This window comes from Zonotrichia albicollis, chromosome 21 (genome assembly GCF_047830755.1).
Source record: "Zonotrichia albicollis isolate bZonAlb1 chromosome 21, bZonAlb1.hap1, whole genome shotgun sequence".
Taxonomy (NCBI): domain Eukaryota; kingdom Metazoa; phylum Chordata; class Aves; order Passeriformes; family Passerellidae; genus Zonotrichia; species Zonotrichia albicollis.
The window spans coordinates 9,791,024-9,807,213 of record NC_133839.1 but is presented as its reverse complement, the minus strand read 5'-3'; positions in this window follow the sequence as shown (position 1 = coordinate 9,807,213).

The window sequence follows — 16,190 nt, the reverse complement described above, 5'->3', positions numbered from 1 at the left end:
GTTAGATGAGAAGATCTCCACTAGCAAAGCCTCGAAATAAATGGTTATCACAGCTCCTTTTGGCAAGAAAGATCACAAATGTTGGATTTTTCCAAAGAAAGTTGGATCTGGCTGATGCTGGCTGTACTGGTACCCACTGCCCTTGTCCTTGCCCCATCCCCAAAGCTCTGCTCGTGTTTTTGTCCCCACTGCAATAATGTCTGTGTGGGGTTCCCTGTGGTGCAGCTGCTGGGGAGACCTGGGTTTGTTTCTGGAGGGATTTCTGACTTTTGGCACTCCTGCTGCAGAAAAATGAATCAAAAACCAGAGCTGAGGTATTGTGTCACCCCAAGAAAAGCAGAGTGAAACACCCATCGTCCTGGTGTGATCAACACTGACTTTACACTTTGAAATGTTGAAAAGCTGGGAAATGAGCAGCATCGTTTCCCAGCAGGGATGAGAGGTGGTGGCTCTGACGGGCAACAATGACCCAGGCTGGGCTGTTTCCTTGAATGTGTGTCCATGGTGCTCTGCACAGCCTGGAGCAGCAGTTCCTGCCCTCACAGACACCCCACCTTCCCCTGGTTGGCATTTTGGGAAGCCCAGCCCGTGCCATTGTGCCAGGAAGGGATTTTGAGAATTTCTTTCCAGCTGTGGAGGGAAAACAAAACCCTTGAGCTTTGAAATCTGGGGGAAGTGCAAGTGAGAAAACAACTGCAGCCTGTATTTCCTTGCTCAGAGAGGAGAAAAAAAAGGGGTTGTAATCAAAGACTCAGCTCTGCTGGGCTTTGCTTTGTCCTGTGGCTCTGCTTTCCCTCCGAGATATCAGATCCTGTCCCCTGAGGCTGCTGGCAGCTGTGCCAGCCGGGGAGGCACGGTGTGACCATGGTGTATGTGCAGATGGACACAGGGACACGCACACAGACACACAGACACACACACTGACACACACACAGACACACTGACATACACACAGACACACAGACAGACAGACATACACACAGAGCAGCTGCGGGCTCAGGGCTCCAGGGGCAGCCCCAAGCCAGCCTCGGGCTGCAGCAGAGGCATTTCACATCCTTCCTAGCACAGCCCCAGGGGTCAAGGGCTGCAGGGAAGCGTGAGCTGCTGCAGCAGGAAAACAGGAAGCTCTGGTGGCACGGATTTGTGTCACTGAGCAGCCCCAGGGAGCTGTGGGGCCGGGGGTGGCTGCATCACCACACATGGGGTGTCCCTGTCCCTCCTGCTTTAGCCAGGGTGTCCCTGCAAGGACAGGGTGACACGAGGTGTGCCATCCCCCCTGGCATGCCTGCATCCATCCCAGGGGCTCAGGGCACTGTGGGGACCACCAGGGAATGGGTTAGGGTGCTGCTGTGATGGGGAGCAGCACGTGGCTGTGTCAGCCCTGCTCAAAGTCATCTGCAAAAATGCCAGGTATAAACCATGCTTGTGTTCCTGGGGAACAATGCCGCGTGCATATTTGGGGCTGGAAGAGCATCCTGGAGAGCCTGGGAGCCCTTGGAAAGCTCAGGATTGGCAGCTGGGTGTTGTTGGAATGGGCCCCTGGCTGGGTAATAATTAGCATTGACTCCATAATTTACAGAAGGTTCATCAATAATAATCTTTATTAAGAAACACATTGCTTTTATAGACAGTTACGATACAGGTGGACCTAATTGGTCCTTGAATCCAAACACCATGACCACCACTGGCAAATTAAGAAACCACGCTTTGGTAAACCAATCTCCACAGCATATTGCACATGTTCACAATACCAGGTGCAGCAAGTGAAGACAAGGATTGTTTCTCGTTTTTTTTTCTGATCTTCTCAAAGCTTTTTCGTGAATGATGGAAAGGGAAAATTATCTGTTCCCTGGGAGAGTTATGTTCCCTGGGAAAGTGATCTGCTGCTCTCTGTGGCTGGGAAGGGGGAATGGACACTTGGTAGAAGGAGGAATTCTGCCCATCTCTGTGGTCACCAATTGTTGAGGGTCCCCAGAATGAGGTGAGAGATGAGAATTGACTCCAAGTTCTCTGAAGGCTGATTTATTATATTATGATATTATATGAAAAGAAAATTATATACTAAAGAAAGATAAAGGAGTCATTAGAAAGGCAGACAAGAATGATAATAAAAACCTGTGACTGACCAGAGAGTCCAACACAGCTGGACTGGGATTGGCCATTAATTAAAAACAATTCACATGGAACCAATCAAAGTTGCACCTGTTGGTATGCAACTTCCAGACCACATTCTAAGCAATCACATAATTACTGTTTACATTTCTTTTCGGAGGCTTCACAGCTTTTCAAGAGAAAAATGTCAGAAAATATCATGGTGCCACATATCCAGCTTATGCTGGCTCACGGGCATCGCAACTCCTTTTGCTCCTTTTGCCAGGTGAGCTGCAAAGGCTGGGCAGGACCTTTGGGGGCTGCTGGCTGCCTTGTGCCCCCTCTGCAGTGCCCACACGGGGCCCTGCTCCTGTTTCCTGCCCGGGCAGGGCGGGTGATTGATGATGGATGGCTGCCCCAGCACGGCGCTCTGGGCGTGCCAGGCGGAAATGTCTGCTCCGAGAGATTGGATAACCCCTGGCCTGCTTCCCTCCCAGCCTTCAAACGGCCACGGCTCCCAGAAGCACCATATCCTCTTCCTCCCTCCCTCCCTCCCTGGGCTGCACTTTGGTGGCTGATCTTTATTTCTTTTTTTTTTAAATTTTTTGTTGGTTGGTTGCTGCACAATCTGTAATCAGTTTGTTGTAATCGATGGAGATGATGGATATCCCATTCCTGCTGTTCTAGAAATAAAGCTGTGTTTATTTCTAGAACTCCAGGAGTTCTCGAAATAAACTAGAGGAACTCCAGGAGTAAACAGCCAGGGAAGAATGGAGGAATAGCTCGTGGATTGAAATCTGCAGCCAGGAGCAAATATTTATCCACAAACAGCCGTGCAGGAGCCGTGGGGCATCCATGGGGCTGGGAACACCAGAACCTGTCTGTGAGGTGCTTACAATTATAGAATCATGGACTGGTTTGGCTTGGAAGGATCTTAAAGATCATGAATTTCACTCCCTCCATGGGCAGGGACACCTTCCACCATCCCCGGCTGCTCCAAGCCCTGTCCAGCCTGGCCTGGGACACTTGCAGGGATCCAGGGGCAGCCTCTGTGCATCCCCACCCTCTCAGGGAAGAATTTCTCCCTGATATTGAATTGAATCCCTCCTGTTCCAGTTCAACACCATCCTCCTTTCCCTGTCCCTGCCTGCCTGTGTTCCCAGGCAGGCAGAGCTGGTGGCAGTGGCACTGCAGAGTGCCCAGGTGTGACCTGGCCCACGGAGCATGGCAGGAATGCGTGTGCTCCCTCACGCACCCCTGCAGCTCCTGCAGCACAAACCGCTTCCAGGAAACGGCCGGGGGGAGGAAACGAGCACTAATGAAGGATCCCGTGGTGAAAAATGTGTTCCTACAACCGTTAGATTATTGTGTCCTTGAGAGGCAGGGGAGGAGATAAGGAAACAGCCCCGCTGCATTCCAGCCTTGGCTTTCTGGGGACGCTGGTGCTGTGCTGGCCACGGGCCCTCTCTGGGGGTGCCACATGTTCCCCTCGCTCCTGTCCAGCCCCCCGTTGCCCCACGGTGCTGTGGGAGTGAGGAATCTCCCGTGGGGCTGATCTGTGCTGGGCAGAGTCACAGGCTGAGCTCTGCAGGGTGACAGCATCCCAAAGCCAAACACGGAGCCCTCTTTTGGGAAGGGATCTGGGGGAAAATACAGCCCAATTTAAGGGAGTGCTCCCTGCTTTTAGATCAGAAGGGTTTTTGGGGTTTGGGCCTGGGTGTTATCCCAGGCTGGCTCAGTGGGCACCACATGGGGACAGGCAAGGAGCAGGGATTGTCACAGCCATGAAACATCCACTGGCACCTTCCTGGAGCATCTGGTGGAGCTGGAGGGGAATTGTGCCACCCCAGGAGCCTGAGGAACGTGTGGCACCCTGCTCTGCTGCCTCTCGGGCTGCCCTGAGCTCCTGAGCTCATTGTTTTCAGTCAGCTCCTTCATCTCCTGCACTGGGGAGTGACTCAGGTCAGGGAACAGGGGCGTGTGGCCGTTCAGTGTCGCAGACATCTTTTCATGAAAAATCCTTTCCTTAAGAGTTTTCCTCCTGAGAAGCTGAGAGGCCTCAGGAACAAAATGTAAACATTGATTATCTGCTGCTGTGGAATGCAACAGGTGCATCTGTGATTAGCTCATGTTAGTTTGTTTGTAATTAACGGCCAATCACAGTCAGCTGGCTCGGGCTCTCTGTCTGAGACAGAAGCTTTGTTATCATTCTTTGCTATTCTACGCTTATCCAGCCTTCTGATGAAACCTTTTCTTCTATTCTTTTAGTATAGTTTGAATGTAATATATATCATAAAATAATAAATCAATCATTTTGAAACATGGAGTCAGATCCTCATCTCTCCCCTCAACTTGAGACTCCTGTTAACACGGTCACAGTTCATGTCCATGCCAGGACATTTCCATGCCCCCAATGGCAGTGCCCAGCTGCAGTTCCATTCCATGCCAGGACATTTCCATGCCCCCCATGGCAGTGCCCAGCTCAGGGCTGCCCCTCACCCCGGGCTGCTGCAGCACCCACATCCCCGGGGGCAGCCAGCAGCAGCAGCAGGGACATTCCTGTGGAGATGGGACGTTTGTGCTCAGGAAGGCCTGAAAAAAGCCCGGGACAAAGGGGGGAAGTGCTGGTGGCTGTGTCTGGAGTTATCTTGCTGCTGCACTTGCGGGGGCCGCTGAGTGACAGCGCTGCTGAGAGGGCAGGAAACACTCATCTCCTCATCTGCCCTGCTCCCTTCCTGCCCTGCCCTGCTCTGCTCTGCTGGGGAGGGGGGACAGAGCCCTGAGCCCCCCCCCGGGGGTGCCCAGCATCGGGGGGCACTGCTGGGGAACCCTGGGCCAGCACATCCCAAACCCCCTCAGCCAAACCCCAAAAACAGTGGGGCTGTGCCCTGTGGTGGCATGGCTGCCTTGTACCCAAAGCAGGTTGTTCCAGTGGGGAACTGGGGAAACAGCCCCAAAACAGCTCCAAAACAGCCCCAAAACAGCTCCAAAACAGCCCCATTCCACTGTTTCTTCCCTCTGTTAGTCCATTTGAATTCTCTGATTTGGCTCCTTAGTGAGGGAGGGAGGCTGTGGGTGGGAAAGGCAGGGAATTCCTGGTGGGAATTCTCTGGTTTTGGCTCCCCAGCAAGTTATAGGGTGGCAGCACCAGTGGGAAAGGCAGGGAATTCCTGGTGGGAATTCTCTGATTTGGCTCCCCAGCAAGGGAGGGAAGATGTGGGGTGACAGCCTGAATGGGAAAGGCAGGGAATTCCTGGTGGGAAAGGCAGGGAATTCCTGGTGGGAATTCTCTGATTTGGCTCCCCAGCAAGCTGTGGGGTGGGAAAGGCAGGGAATTCCTGGTGGGAATTCCTGGGCCAGGGGACACAGCAGCCTGGCCATGCAGGAAGCCAGCAGAAAATGCAGCTGGGGATGCCCCAGCAGAGCCCTAGCTCAGGGTGCAGGGCCATTGTGCGCTCTCCCCTCGAATGGGAAGTGAAAGAGGAGCACTGAAAGGATGTTTGGCTTAACCCTGTCTGCTTTGGAGAATCCTGTGATGAAATGTTGCTTTACAGCTTCTTCCAGAGCCTGCCCTGCCCTGGATGCCAGCACTGCACCTGGGGCTGCAGCAGGAACAAAGGGATCTGTCTGCCCTCCCTTCAGGAGTGGAAGAATCCCACTAATATTTTGGAATCTCACTGATATTTTGGAATCTCACTGATATTTTGGAATCTCGCTGATATTTTGGAATCTCACTGATATTTTGGAATCTCACTGATATTTTGGAATCTCGCTGATATTTTGGGTTGGGAGGACTAAGGACTCGTTTTTCCATCGTGGAAAAAAAAAATAAAAGTGGTTTTCTTTTTGCTAATAGTATTTAGCACTCCTTGAGCCAAAAGCAGCCCCAGAAGAGCTGGCTGGACTGAGCTCTGGCTTCTCCTGCCCAGGGATGTCCAGCCTGGTATAACAGGCTCCCAGTGGGATGGGAATGGGGATTTCTGCTGCCCATGTGCTCAGAGCTGTGCACAAACCCCAGGTCCTGCCCTGGAGACCCAGAGGAAGGGGTTTGTACAGAGCAAGCATGACAGGAATCTGGTTTATCAGCAGAGCTGGCTGAGCTGTGCTGGTGCTTGAGGTGCATTTCAGCTTCCTTCACACATGGGTGTTTTACAGCTGACAGGGATTTCAGGGGCTCCTTTTTGGGGGGCTGCAGCCAGGCCCTGTTCTCAGGCAGCAAAAACACCTGAGAGAATCCACTTTTTGCTGGAGAATCCACTTTTCAGGTTCTCCTTTAATTATTTGCAGCCACAGAGGCTTCCATGGTGACTCACAGTTTGGAAAATGTGGGTGGTGTGTTTTCAGTGCCTTTTAGATGTCACGGAGGTGCCACAGCCCCGACCTGAAATGGAGACACATTCCTGGAGCACAAACAGCCCTGAATCCCTCTGTGGCCAGAGAGGGGCTCTGATTTCCCTCGCTGCCCCCACATCCTGCATGGAAACGCCTCTCTCCGGGCTGGTGGCAGCTCCCTGTGATGGAAATGTCACAAAGCTGCTCCAGCCCCCGTGCTGAACAGCTCTGCACACCAATAACAGCCTTTTCTGGGGCCAAGTTCCTAAAGTCCAGCAAAAACAGGGCTTTGGCATGGAAATGCTGAGATGACATTAATGGCAGCGTCCTGAACGCAGCTCTAATTAAAGAGAGGAAGGAGAACTGAGGCAGGATGTCCTGTTTGGCTGCCCAGGATGGAAAGCTTGTCACAAATAAAGTGCATTCTCGTGCTTTGTCTCTGTCCCTCTGCACGAGGCTTTCCCAGATTCTGCAAATGTTCATTTTCTTATCTCTGCTGTGCTCTTGTTTCTTTGCTTTTCAAAGAGCTCCTGACAAGGGTGGTTTTTTGTTCTCTCTCTGCCCACCGAGCTCTCCAGCTCACCCACCAAATAAATGTCATCTCAAACACCAAGTGAATGTGCTTTTTTATCCCTTGAACAAAATCACTCGGGCACAATTGGCTCTGTGCAAAGAAATTTCCCTATTAACACAGCAGAACAAGCTCTGGCAAGTGAGCAGGGACAGGCAAATCCAAGCTGGGAGTGAGATGGCAAATGTTTCCTTTGGAAAACAGGCTTTAGTGACCTGGGCTGTGTCACAACCAATCTCTGAGCTGCTTCCTACGGGAGAAAAATAAATCAAAATCAAAACAGAGCGAAGAAGAAAAGGAAAGAAAAGGAACTCAGAAATAACAGGCCAGTGATTTCACTCAGTGTGCCGCAGGAATCCTGATCCAACCAATTTTTGTGCTCATATGGAACCTGCTGAGAGCTGCTGGCTTTGTACTTGGGACTAATCTCAGCAAAGCCCAGGTTTAGGGCTGACACTCGAGCTCAAAGCACCGTGCCAGCAGCGCTGTCCTGCAAATCCAGGATTACAAACCTGGAGTGTTTATGGAAAATAGGATGATCCGGCCTGAACCCTTCGTGTGTGCAGCAGGAGGAGCAGGGCACGTCAGGGTCCTGCCCCAATGGCTCCGTTTGTGGCTGATCCAGATGTGATCTCTGCCGCTGGGACTCTGCCCTGCTTGATCCAGATGTTATCTCTGCTGCTGGGACACCAGCCTGCCTGATCCAGATGTTATCTCTGCTGCTGGGACACCAGCCTGCCTGATCCAGATGTTTTCTCCCCAGCAGGAACACTGGCTTGGCTGATCCAGATGTTATCTCTGCTGCTGGGACACTGTGTCTGGCTGATCCAGATGTTTATCCCCAGCAGGAACACTGGCCCTGGGCTGCCCTGCCCATTTCCACAGAGCACAGACCCTCCCTGGGCTGCTGCCAGCTCCAGGGCTGCTCTGGATCTCTATGAATAAAGCAGCTGAAGGCTCCCCAGCGGGCTGGCACAGCCTCCAGCAGCAGCCCTGGGCCCTGGGGGTCCCACAGGAGCAGAAGAAAAATGGATTTTTGCTGTTTGGTCATTCCCAGTGTTCCTTCTGGGCTGGTTTATCCTCTTTGTTGGGATATTTGGGCCAGCAATCCCAATGTGTGCTCAGCCCTTTCTGGGACTGGTTCTGCTGCTTCTGGTGGGTAAATCAAGGCCTGGGGAGGCAATGAGCTTATTGCAGCCCCACAGGGCACTTGGCAGCCCTGCAGGTGCTGTGGGCTCACAGCTCCAGCTCTGCCACTGTCCCTGGCCTTGCACAAGCACTCAGAACCTGTCACAATCTGCCTTACCTTGGGAAGAACCTGCCTGGAGCCGCTGCAGACCCCTGGAACCCCAAACCTGGTGTTGCGACCTTGCTGAACCCAACTTTCCATGAGGAAAACAAAACCCCTCCACACCCAGCTGGGCTCTCCTGGCTCTGGTGCCTTCCCTGCAGCTCCTGCATTCCCGAGGAGCTGGGCACGCATGTCCTGCCTTGTCCCCACCCCGGTTCTGTCCCCAGCCTGGCAGCACCATGGGAGCTGCTGCTGTCCCAGGCACTGGGGGAAAGTTGAGGCTCCTCATTCCTGCAGTTAATGAATTACCTTGGTGCACCAAGGCAGGAGGTGCAGCCCCTGCATGCTGGGAGCTCAAGGGGAGCAGGAATAAGGTTGGAAATCCATGGGGATGGCAGATTCCCCGTGCTCAGTGGGATCCTGCCTTTGTCCCACTGCTGTTCTGCTCCCATCCTGGGCTGGATGTGGGGATGGGCTCCCAGCTGGGCTCCCTCACGTAACAGAGCCATGAGCAGGGCCTGGAACCTCACTCAGGCTCCAGCTGGAGTCTCAGGTTTTGGTTGTTCATTGCTGCCCCGAGATGTGCAGGATGTCTCTGTTTCTGAAGAACGAGTCTGGACTCTTCACTTTTCGCTCTTGAGGTTGTTTATTAATTCTTATCTATAAAATTTTCTCTTTCTGAGATCTGCTCAGCAGATCAGCCACAGGCACTCTGTGTTGTCCTTTTATACTACAAACTACATATAACATATTTGCACTTAATTCCCAATACCTATCACCTGTGTTAGACAGTGCACTTCTACTCTAACCCAATCCCAAAGTGCCAACAGCACTGCAGAAAATGGAGAACAAGAAGGAGAAGAAGAAGAAGAAGAAGAAGAAGAAGAAGAAGAAGAAGAAGAAGAAGAAGAAGAAGAAGAAGAAAGGCTGGACACGCCCAAGTTCCTCCATCTTGTCCCCATAACCGCCACACCAAAAATGCTAAAATCTACATTTTCACCCTGTGAATATTTGTTATTATACTATTCAATCCTCTGTGACTTTCATGTCCTCATACAAAGCTGGTAACTTGCTCTAAGGGTAAAATTCAAGTCTTCAGGTGCTCTGGGCTGTGTGCCAGGGTCTCTGAGCCCCACAGTGGTGTCCTGGCAGCTCTGGACACTGGAGGGATGCACTGAGTTCCGACACTGGAGGGGTTTGGTCAGGAAGTTTTGGCAGTAAAGGGTAAAGGGAATGGGGCTGCTGCACGGGGCTGGAGGTGACAACATTTCCTCCAGGACTGACTCATCCCAGCACTCCCAGATGCACCTTTGCCTCGTGCCAGGCCCTGCAGACACCTGACCCCAGCAGAGGGGATGCCTGCCTGCTTTGGGACCCGCTGTTTGTCCCTCTGGGTCTGTTTGCTCTGGTTTGTCCCTCCGAGTGCTGCTGGGGGCATCCCTGCAGCTGCACTCGCTGAGCGTGGACAGCCCAGAGAAGAAAAGTGGAAACCTGCCAAAATACACTCAGAGACCCACACTGAGAGGTGATTTCAGCTGGGAGGTGTCTGTGATATGCTGTCAGGAGGGTCACCAGCTCCCTGAGATAAAACCAGAAAAGGGGCAAAGAGAGAGCACAAAATGACCATGGAACGAACCATCAGGTGTGGTGGTGTTTGAGGGTCCCCAGGATGAGGGAAGAGATGGGAATCTTGATTCCATGTTTCAGAAGGTTGATTTATTATATTATGATATATATTGTATTAAAAGAAAGTGATATACTAAAACTATACTAAAGAAAGAGAAAGGAGGTTAGACAAGAATGAATAATAGAAGAAGTAGAATACAAGAATTAGAAGGTTAGACAAGAATAAATAACAAAATCTTGTGACTGACTCAGAGAGTCTGACACAGCTGGCTGTGATTGGCAATTAATTAAAAACAATTTCCCATGCTGGGTAAACAATCTCCAAATCACATTCTGAAGTAGCAAAACATGGAGAAGCTGAGGCTTCCCAGCTTCTCAGGAGAAAAGATCCTGGCAAAGGTATTTTTCAGCAAATATGTCAGTGACAATTGGGCAATCCATCCTTGCTGGAGAGATCACAGGGCAGCTCCTCCTGAGGGGATTTGGCCATTTTGCCTGAGTTCCTCTCCTGCCAGCACTCACTGACATTCGCTGCTGACACTGCCCAGCCACAGCTCCACACTCCCAGCAAATATTTTCCTTGGATGGGAGGAAAAACTGCTCCGAGGAGCTTCTGTGGGTGTGTGGGAACGCAGAGTGGAGCTGGATCCCCTGTGCTCCCTCGGGATCACCTGCAGGGAAGGGATGCTCTGCAGGATGCAGGGTGGGAGCTGCAGGGCTTGCTCTGCTCTGGGGCACAAACCCCTCAGGCAGGTCTGAGCCTGGGTTTGGAGCAGGTCTGGCTGATATTTGTCCCTATTTTGCCAGGATTGCTCTGGCAAGAGCTGGGGACCATGGAGAACCCCAGCCTGTGGCACTCACCTTCATCCCAAAATCCTTAATGGGATGCTCAAACATCCCAACAAGGTTCAGCCTCTGTGTTCTGCAGCTCTGGGGCTTCCTTGGAAGCTTGTCTTGGAAATCTGGCTTGCACTGGGAACCATGGGGGCACCCCAGGCTGTGGCACTCACCTTCATCCCAAAGCCCTTAATGCCCTTGGGGATGCTCAAGCATCCTAACAAAGTTCAACCTCTGTGCTCTGCAGCTCCTTGGAAGCTTGTCTTGGAAATCTGGCTTGCATTGGGGGGAAAAAATACAGAGAAAAACACTCTGTGGATATTTAAAGCCCACTAAATGGAGACTAGTGCTGAGGACTGAAATGGTTTGGGTGAGACCATGGAGATGAGACCACACAGAAAATGGTTTCATGCTTGGTCAAGCCCCTGAGAGCTCAGTGCACTTCCCCTGCCCAGAGAAGCTGTGAGAGGCTTTGTGGTGTACAGTAAAAGGACCAGAATGGGGCCAGTGTGAGGGGCAGAATCAATGCACACATATCTGTAAATGAGATTTTGGGGGAGCAAGGCAAGGGGATCCTCTAAATCCCATCCACCGAGTCTCATCCAGCCCAGCAGCACTGGGGAGGGACAGCGAGGAAAATGTCAGATATTGCTCAGCACCACCCAGGGCCTGTCCCTGGTGGGCAGGAGCTGCTGACAGGTCTGGGTGTTGCCCTGCACCTGGGATAAGAAGCGGGGAGCAGCCGGAGCCGCGGCGCAGTCGCTGCAGGAGCCTTTGCTCAGGAAAAACCCTTCATGGCTCTGTTTGTGCAGGCAGCTCTCAAGGCTCAGACCTTTATTCTTTCAGGCTTTTAAACTAAAGGTCATTTTTCTCTTCCCTTCCAGAGCTGGGGGTGGGGGGGAGGGAAAAAAAAAAAGAGAAAAAAAAAAGTGAATTCCTCTTGACGCAGATCCCCTTCCCCTCTGGATGGGAGTTCAATTGTTCTTGCAAGCAAACTCCAAATCTGCCCCTCGCATTCACTTCCTTTTTCCTGCCCGAAAGGAAACAGAGATTTCTGACTGTGTGAACTGGTCCTTTATTTAAGGATACAAGAAAATAGCTAAATGCTAATTCAGTGTGGATCTATGCACTTTAGCATGCGGCCAGGCAGAACAAAAGAAAGAGAAACATGTCCCCGCCCTTCCCAGCTGAATTGTAAACTGCCCACTGGTTTCAGCATAATGGGTATTTATGAAAGTTATCCTAAAACATTTACTCGAGTCCAATGCAAACCCAGACCCCTCAGCCAGGAAGTTTTTAGCTACCAAAAATAATCACCAGTGCCTGGTTAATATTTTTAACGACCGCGCGTTCTTGGGAATTTCCTCTTCCCTCCGTGGAGATAAGTGATTAAACAAAATAAAGGCAGTGGCCATTTTGACAGACTGGGATGTGTCAGAGAGGAGAAATATCAACAGCTCTTTTTTTAAAAAAAAAATCTTTTTCCTAAGTCCTGACTTCTGCATTCACTGTCTGCCTTTTAGGCTGAATTCCACTTCTCTCTTATGCTCTGAAATCCAGCGGAGTCAGCAGAAAAGCCATGGAAGTTTCCTGGGTAGGACTTTTAAGCCAAAGTATTAAACTCACAAATGGGACACACTTATCTCTTCCACGCATTATTAATTTTATAAAAAGGCCGTGGAGCTCTGTTCAGCTGGGGCTTGCTTGGCTGGATCATTTCTGTGCAACACCATTAATGTAATGTCCTGTCCATTCCTCAGGTCCTCTCCATGAAGAGCTCCTCTGGGATTTGTCCCTCACAACCAGACCAGAACCAGCCCTTGGGATGCATTTTTCCCATGCACAGATATTTTTTTTTGAGGTAGAAAATGTTTTAATCAGTTGCAGGTGTTTTGTTCTGTGATTGGGAAGGTTTAAAATGTGGATTTTTGTCATCTACAGTGAGAATTGAGAGTTGCTGGGAAGGAGATGGTTGGCTGCAGGCAGGGAAGAGGAAGAGGAGGGCTCAGCCTTCAGGACTCTGCTGAGGATGGAATAGCCCAGAAGTCACCTTTGCAAGGACATGGAGGGATAGGATAAGGAGGGATAGCTTTTAACTGAAAGAATATCAATTTTTATTAGATATTAGGAAGAAATTCTTCCTTATGGCTGCCCCTGGATCCCTGGAAGTGTCCAAGACCAGGCTGGATGGGGCTTGGAGCAGCCTAGGATAGGAGAAGGTGTCCCTGCCATGGCAGGGGTGGAATGAGATGAGTTTTAACATCCTTTCCAACCCAGATCAGTCTGGGATTCCACAAAATCAATGTCAGGTCTGTGGGAGTCCTTACCTGATCCATAATTTGCTGTTACTTTTGGCAGAGAATTCAAAATACGTGCTTTGGATCTTTGGCTCTGCATTTAGGATTTGGGCTCTGTGGTCAAATAATGGCAAAAATAAATAAATGGTTTTCAATACACCCACAGGGATGTTTCTGGTGAGGCTTTGGCACAGGCTGCCAGAGAAGTTGTGGATGGAAGTGTCCAATTCCAGGCTGGAAGGGGCTCTGAGCAACCTGGGACAGTGGAAGTGTCTCTGCCCAAGGCAGGGGGTTGGAAATCTTTCAGGTCCCTTCCCAATCCAGACCATCCTGTGATTCTGTGAATAAACCTCCACAGAGCAAAGCAAATGACAAATCTGATATCCTCTGATCACACCTCCAGCCCTGAGCTGCAGTTTCTCCCCCAGCCTTTGCTGCTCGTGTTCAAGGCTTGCACAATGTTAAATTTCTGCTCCCTCACTTTCTCCTCTTCTCTTACCAGGGTTCCCTTGATCTGCCTGTCAGGAGAGAGGGGTGGCTGAGCCTCAGAGTGCACATGGAGCATCCCAGAGGTTGTGTGGGTCACTCTGCCCACCTGGGTCCTACATTGGTGTCCCAATCTCAGATTTAAACCCCTCCATTCACATGGCCCCTGCTGACTGCTCAGGGCTCCAAACCTGGGGTTTCCACACGTCCCATTTCACTCCTGCAGTCAGTGTGGGCTCAGGGGGGTGGGTGATAGGATTTGTAACAGGATTTTGGAACAGGATGGCATCCCCATGGTGTCCTCTGTGTCCTGCTCTCATCCCAGGACAGATGGCACAGCGCCAGGCAGGGCTGCTGCAGATGGTGAAATTGGGGTGTGGAGCTTTAGGGAGAGCTCTGGAGGTGTTCAGCACTGCAGGGCTGAATCTGTGTGTGTGCGCTGATGGTGGGGAGAGGTCTCAGCCCTGGGTCTGAGATCCCTCATCCCACAGGTGGCACAAACCATCCAGGTGACCCCTGAGCCTTTCCATAGGGAGCTGCTGCTCAAATCCCATCACTGAGAGGAAAAGAGGGAGATTGAGCCTCCCTGCAGTCAATGTGAGCCCTCAGGGACTCGTTTGTGAGATTCCCTGGATATCTGTGCTCCCAAAGATTCCCTCAGCTGGGAGTGCTGCACTCACACACAGGGCACACAATCACCTGGTGCTGGGCAGCCTCCGAAGCCCTTTCTGCCAAGGAAAACAAGAGGGGGCTTTCTTTAGCCATGCATTCATATAAATAAACACAGGGATATTTTGCAGCTCCCAGGGGATTTGCCCAGAGCTCAGTTCTGCTGAATCAGGGTGGGAGTAACTCTGTGTGCTCCCCCGAGCCTGCGCACGAGTTTTAGTCTGGATTGGGGTTCCAAAATGCCTGGTTTTAGTCTGGATGGAAGCTCCAAAATGCCTGGTTTTAGTCTGCATGGAAGTTCCAAAATCCTGTTACAAACTGAATTGTTGCTGCTTTGGCTGCCCAGAACTGAGGTCACACACACAGAGAGAAATTAAATTTGGAATACAATCAGTTTTGCACACAAATGGGTTTGAAATTCAGGGCATCAGGGCAGCTGTTTCCACACTTCCCTGCTGCCTGGCCCTCTCTCAGGTGATGTCCTGCAGGTTTAGTGGCCCAACCCACACACCTCTCTCTTTCCCAACCCAGCACAGTGTGACAGGTGACAGGGTGACAATAACCCGAGCACAGCCTTGTACCCAACTTTTGTTGGGTCACAAATACCCCAGAAGGTGCTCCAATAGTGGTCAACATTGACATGGTCCCTCTTGAGGAGGTGGCCACCAACCCTGCCATGCATGCCACATGTCCCTGGTGCTGTGGGGGTCCCCAGTGTCCCCTTTTGGGGGGGGAACTGGAGCGGGAGCTGCCAAGATGTGCCCTGGGCTGGGTCCCACCCATCCCAGGCCTGCTGTGAGCTCAGAAGCTGCCTGGGCCAGCAGCCCTGTCCCTCCCCTGTCCCCAGGGGTGGTGGCTGCTCCCCTGCGTGGTGGGCTCGGCGTGGGGATCCCGCCCCGTGCCCCTCTCCCCCTCGGGGCGCCCGTGTTTGTTCTCCTCGCGGCGCCGTTATCAGCTCGCAACACACACAGGAAGTCCTGTCTGGGATTGTCCATCCCCGGCCTGATTTATACAGGAAGAAAAGCATAAAAAGCCGCCCTTCCACCTCGGCAGCCACCTCCTGCCTGTGCACAGCCAGCAGCCAGCCATGGGGACACCGGGGACAGCGGGGACAGCGGGGACAGCGGGGACAGCGAGGCTGCTGGGCACAGGGTGGCCAGGCAGGGATGGACACCAGGAGCCACCAGGAACCACCAGGGGACAAGGGGGCACCCAAGGTACCACAGAGCCCCAGGGGGGATGGAGGGATGGGATGGGATGGGATGGGATGGGATGGGATGGGATGGGATGGGATGGCATGGGATGGCATGGCATGGCATGGCATGGCATGGCATGGCATGGCATGGCATGGCATGGCATGGGATGCATGGCACAGGGAGCTGGCACTGTAGGCAGCAGGAATGTGTCCTTATGAGCTCTGTGGGCAGCAGGAGTGTGAGCTCCTTGTGAGCTCTGAGTGGGTTTTGGCCCTGCTCGTGATGCTGGGAGCCTTGGGGATGCTTGAACAGCCAGCACGGAGTGAGCAGGGGTGCAAGGCATCCCCTGGAGCACACAGGTGTGTGCAAAGCAAACCTTGGAGCACACAGGTGTGTGAGGCAGCCTCCATCTGCTTCTGGCAGCCACGTGCTGAGCAGGGCTTTGCTCTGAGCACAGCCTCCAGCACTGTTGTTTTTAAGTCACCCCACTGGCATCCAGGCTGTTTTCACGGGGAGGAGAAGCCAGTGGGTAAATTTTGCCTCCTGTGCATGCAGAGGCTGCAAACACTTGCACAAATTCCTGTGAGATAGCTGGACATTCTTGGCTAATCTCTTTTCTTTCTGTGACTGCCTCCCTTTTCCCTGTGCCTGCTCCGTGGATACCTCGGGTACATCCCCAGGCTGCCCATCCTCCCTGCTCTGCTCTAATGCTGCTGAATTCACCCCAGACCGGGTGGGATGTGGGGCAGGGCAGGGATGTGGGGCAGGACAGGGATGTGGGGCAGGACAGGGTT